This window comes from Amborella trichopoda, chromosome 7, assembly GCF_054954075.1.
Source record: "Amborella trichopoda isolate Santa Cruz 75 chromosome 7, AtrichopodaSantaCruz75HAP2 v2.0, whole genome shotgun sequence".
Classification (NCBI taxonomy): Eukaryota; Viridiplantae; Streptophyta; class Magnoliopsida; order Amborellales; family Amborellaceae; genus Amborella; species Amborella trichopoda.
Window position 1 is genome coordinate 10,602,444 of NC_142342.1, and position 5,778 is coordinate 10,608,221.

The following is a 5,778-nucleotide window of genomic DNA, read 5'->3' on the forward strand; positions in this document are numbered from 1 at the left end:
CCTGATATCTTTGCAAAAGTTACATGACCAGATGCTAAAATATTGGAACTAATTTCTTCCTCTCCCTCGAACAATATCCTTTTGCATATCGAGTGCCTATATAATAAGATTCCTGATGCAGTTATCAATCAGCTGCAAAGTCTTCTATATCAGCTTGACCAAGTATATATCTCTCCCAACTTTGAAGACAACATTATTTGGGAATCAGAAAATGACAACCTTTTTTATGTTAAGGCTGAATACAGACTTCTGCATATGGATTGGGTGCGTAGTATAAAGCAGGCTCTTTGCTCTATCTGGAAGTGGCCAATTCCTTTAAAAATTCAAGCTTTCTTATGGGTAGCTTGCCAAGGGAAATGTTTGACGATTGATAATCTTCAAAGAAGGGGTCATATTCTCCCTAATAGAAGGGGTCATATTCTCCATAATATATGTCTAATGCGCAAAAATGATGAAGAGTTTGGTTCCTATCTATTCTTGCATTGTCCTTTCGCTATCAGTCAGTGGTATTGGTCTTTCTCAATATTGGGTCTTTTCTTGGTACTGCCTTTGGAAGTCATCAGTATCATTAATCATCTTATGCCGACAAGTTTTCCAAAGAACGGTGTTGTTTTATGGAAGATTCTTAAAGGAGTCATTCTTGGGCATATTTGGTTAGAATGCACAGACATGTTTTTTATGGGGTCTCACAGAGTCTGGAGGAGGTCAATGTTTGTATTTTGCTATCTTTAAGGAATTGGTTATCGGTGACATCTGAGGGTAGAGGAGTGGTTTGGACTGGCATTTTTGTCAATCTGAAATTTCTTGCCAACTCCTTTCCTATTTTGAACCGCTCCACTAGCATCTGGAGACCATCATTTGCTAATTGCCTCAAGCTTAACTTCGATGGCAACTCTCTTGGTAACTCAGGCCCAGCAAGTGTGGGTGGGATACTATGTGATAGTGCAGGAATGGTCATTTTCTCCTTCTCTTGGCCTTGTGGCTATTCGATTGCCAATCAAGCTGAAATGTGTGCATTGTTGCAAGGACTACAGATAAGGCTTGATAAGGAATACCGTGGAGATATCTTTGTTGAAGCAGATTCTTTGAAATGTAATCAAATGGTGCAACAGAGAACAAAGAGCTATGTAGTCCTTATTTACTCATTCAATTAAAATTCAGGATCTTTATGCTCTTCCTAACCTTAAGATCTCATTTGGTCACATCTTTAGAGAAGCCAATAGCAGTGTTGATGGTCTGGCTAAAAATGGTGTTTCTCTTCACTCGCTTCATGTCTTTTGACGCATTAATGTAACTCTTTTGTAACCCATGCTCTTGAAGAATTTCTTACATGAAAGCTCATAACATTTGTAAAAAAAAAAGAAGAAGTTTAATCCTATGCTTAGAGGCATATGCTCTCAGTAGCCTTTTACTCCAAAGTCTAACCCAAATATTTGAGGTGATCAGAGCGATTTACACGTATAAGAAAGTGGTATGATTTGTGCTCTACCTCAGGTGCCGAGCCTGTTGGCCTGACTTCCAACAAGAAACTATCATTTGTTTGATCTCACATTTATTATCTCATTTGCATTTATTTTTCTTTGTTTCATTTTTCATTTGTTATCAGTTTTAGTGCATTTGATCAGTTGAAGTCGGCAATGCACAGAGGGGTAGATCTCTTTCTGAGATTAATTCACTTGTGGAAATAATTTTTCATAATCTCTATCTCATTTATTAATTTAACTAATTTAGAGCTACAATCAAAGAAAGGTTTCTAAAAATGTCCCCTAGATTTGCTCATAAACTTCGATTGAAGTGTATTTTTTTAACAAATCATCTTGACATGAAAATTAAGGCATAATTACTTCTTGCAAGGGGGCATCCAACAAAATAAAAAAACAATATTCCTCATAATTCAAAATGACCAAAATGCACTACAAGTTATAGGGGCATTTTGATAATTATTCTTATTATATTTTTATTCTTCCAATTTTTATTAGTTGCGCCCTTGTGAAGAAAAAATGCCTCAAATTTCACATTAAAATTATATGTTAAAAAGAATTAAAAATAAAACTCTTTGAATCATCCGAACAGTATTAGATGCTCAAGGACTAACTTATAACATTATGAAGAAAGTTATCTCGATCGGTATGTTTACATTTAGTAAAAACTATACAACGAGTCCATTTATCTTTGGTACATGGTGATCACAATTAATCTTGACTATTAGATATCAAATTTGATGGCTGCATTTATTCTATTGACCAAGCTCAAACTTCAAAAAATACTTTCTCGAACTTTGTGACACATCCAAGCTATCAAATATTATATTGGATGGTTGTAAGTAGTTGTGATCTCCCTGTATCAAAGATAAATGGTTTCATTGTATACGATCCCTAACATTTAATACATGGGTGGCACCGTATATAATGATTTCTTATTAAAAAAAAAATTCACACTAATATTAAAATAAATTAATAAATAAAAAATTATCGCATCACAGTACAATAAATTAGAGAAGGATGTTTAAGAGCACAAAAGATTTCATTACGACTGAAAGAGTCCCATGTTAGTAAATGAGTTGGTGAAACCACCAAGATCTCATAGGTAGTGCCTTGAGAACCCTAAAACCCCCAACCAATTAGAAAGCGACATGAGGCAGTAATTATTTATTAGGAGAGTATAAATAAGTGGTGTGGTTTGTACAAGGCTGGGGCCCTAAACAATCAAAGTAGGACACCTTCAAATTGTGTCAATATTGAAAAATTTTGTGAGGGCTTGAAAATTTATTTTTATTTCTAATTATAAACCTATAAACACTTGAAAATTGACGGTCAAGAAAATGCATTACATGATGCATTATTTCCAATAACTCCTTAACACAAAATTCACTCTAATATGTATGTATGCACCCAAAAAAAAAGTTTCAAACGGCTTATCCGTACAACCCAAAAAAATAACGTCACCAGATTGAGCAGGGATCGTCCAATTTTTGACATTGAGATCCAAGTATTTTAAAAATTAAAATGTTAATTTTTATTTCTTTTAAATAGCCATCTAGTGATTCTCAAGCGGATTCTAAAATTTCCAATAAAAACAATCTTCTTATTTAGATTAACTATTCTACTAGGCCTCCAAAAAGCATTTAAAAACTAAGAGAAATAAGATACAAATTAGGTAAGAATTGCTCATTTATTTATTTAATTATTTTTTATTTATCTCAAATCTCCTAGAAAGTTGATAGAATAGTGGTAAAACCATAAAACCTAGTGACCCACTTCCTCTTAAAAATGCAATTCAATCAATCATACATGAAATGAACTATATATTTATCACTAACATCCTTCTAATTTTTAAAAATGGGCAAGCTTTATGCTTCCCCTACAACATAACTTATATACTTCTCCTTATCCAACCGTCCATTTGAATGGAGGGCTAAGATTGCCCAAATCACAATGTCATGTCTCTACACTATTTTATTTTTTATGTTTTTCTACAAACTATTTTAACACCAAATTTTGTAGGTCCAATCCTCTATTAAACTTGCACTGGCAAAAAATATAAAAAAATATTTTCAATAAAATAAAATGACCAAAATACCTTTGAAAGTTTCAATGGGTATTTTGATCATTATATTTTATCAAAAATTATTTTTAATACTTTTTATAGGTGCGCCCCAATGAGAAGATGACACTTACGAAATTTCATATTCATACAATTTGTATTAAAAACACTAAAAATAAAATACTTTGAGACGTCGGATCTAAGATCAAACGGTGAGTAGCACTCTTGAACAAAATTGAATGGTTAGATGGTAGGGGAAGCATATATCTTCTATGCTATGGGGGAAGTATAGAAACCTTTCCCTTTAGAAATTACAAAAGAACACGATTTATATGAGTCTATGTAAAAATGAATAGACCCTTAAAAATCTATTTTTGAGATGGATTTTCGGACCCAATTTTTTAGGTCATCTAATCTCTAACATGGAGATCATAAATATAAAAAAGTAAATACAATTTTAAAAATAAAAATAATATTTTCATGAAAAAACATTTAACCCGTTAGTTTCAATTATTTTTGGATGGACCACCTATTTGCATCCATTTTTAGGATGGATGCTTTATAACATGGGGCTACTTATTGTAGAAATGCAATCTCATTTGCATGAAACAATTTTCCATTATAAAAAGACTTACTTTTTATAAGAGAAAATTACATAAATATCTGGTATACTTTGCATTATTATTGATTTACTAAATAGTTTCCATTATTACATGTTTGTCTTTTTTTTATCTTTTATAATGTAATTTTTTTAAAAAGACGATTTTACCTTTTTTTGGATGTTGAACAACCGAATTAGAGGGTTTTTCAGATAGTCAACATCCGAAAATAGGCCTAAAGTTTAACGTTCACATTCCCATTTTTCAGGTGTTGAATATCTGAATTGAGGGTTATGTTGTATTCCTTGTGAAAATGGTTTTGGATGTTGCATGTCTGAAAAATATCACATTTTCGGATGTTAGACATCCGAAAATGTCATATTTTTTGATGTTCATCATCTGAAAATGATTGCGAAATTCCAGAGATTTTCTGAAAATTCAAAGTCATATTTCGGATGTCCAACATTCGAAGATGTTGAACATCCGAAAAACCCTTCAATTCGGATGTTCAACACCAGAAATAGGAATGTAAACGTTAAATTTTTGGCCTATTTTCGGATGTTGAACATCCAAAAAACCTTCCAATTCGATTATTCAACATCTAAAAAAGGGTAAAGTCATCTTTTTAAAAAAATTATGATATAAAAAGTAAAAGAAAACATACATGTAATAACATAAACTATTTGGTACATCCGTAATAACGCAAAGTATAACAGATATTTATGTAATTTTTCCTTTTTATAATTTATGTGCGTACGTATTTTTTTTTCATTTTCATTCTATACCTAAAATGCTCATGCTATCGATAGGGGTGGAATTACCATGCAAGCGCCATTTCGCTGCTTTGAGAATTGGAGCATTATGGTTCTAAAAGATTTGTGGTGAGGGCATTTTAGGTATAAATAAAATATACTGAAAAAACAGGCAATACGTATATTAAAAAAAGAAAAAGATTTTATAATTAAAAAATTTGTGAGATATTAGATCATTTTCCCTAAAAACTATAGTGAGCTGACCAGAGAAATTGATTTTTGAGGGAAAGCAAAATCCTCAGAACAAAAAATACTCATCCCAAAATTTCATATAAATTTTTTTTTCCAAACTGGGTCATATTTTATGGGGTAACTCAAATTGGTGTACTATGCATCCAGAGAGATAAGGTTGCAATCTTAAAATTAGGACGTATCTCTAAATATTGTTATAAATATAATTTTGGTATAAAAGAATTTTAGGATGGCTTGAAAATATATTTTTATTTTTAATTATAAAATTTTAAATTTTAAAAAGGGAAAAGTCTATATAAAGTTGCAATATTAAAATTTCGAACTACGGATGCACCTCAAAAATCGGTAAAGGTTCTTTTAATTTTCTCGACATTGAGATGAATGACTATGAAAAAAGAAAAGATTTTGAGTCCCAAAAATGACTCGTTTTACAGCACATTATATAGACAATCCCATTTTCAAGGTTTTGATATGTTTATAAATCTACTTAATTTTAGTCATTTTTGGGATTTAAAATTTTATACTTAAATTTGAAAATAGATTTTGAGATAATATTAAGAATATTTTACATCAAAACTATAAATTTGAAAATAAATTTTGAGATAATATTAAAAATATTTTACATCAAAACT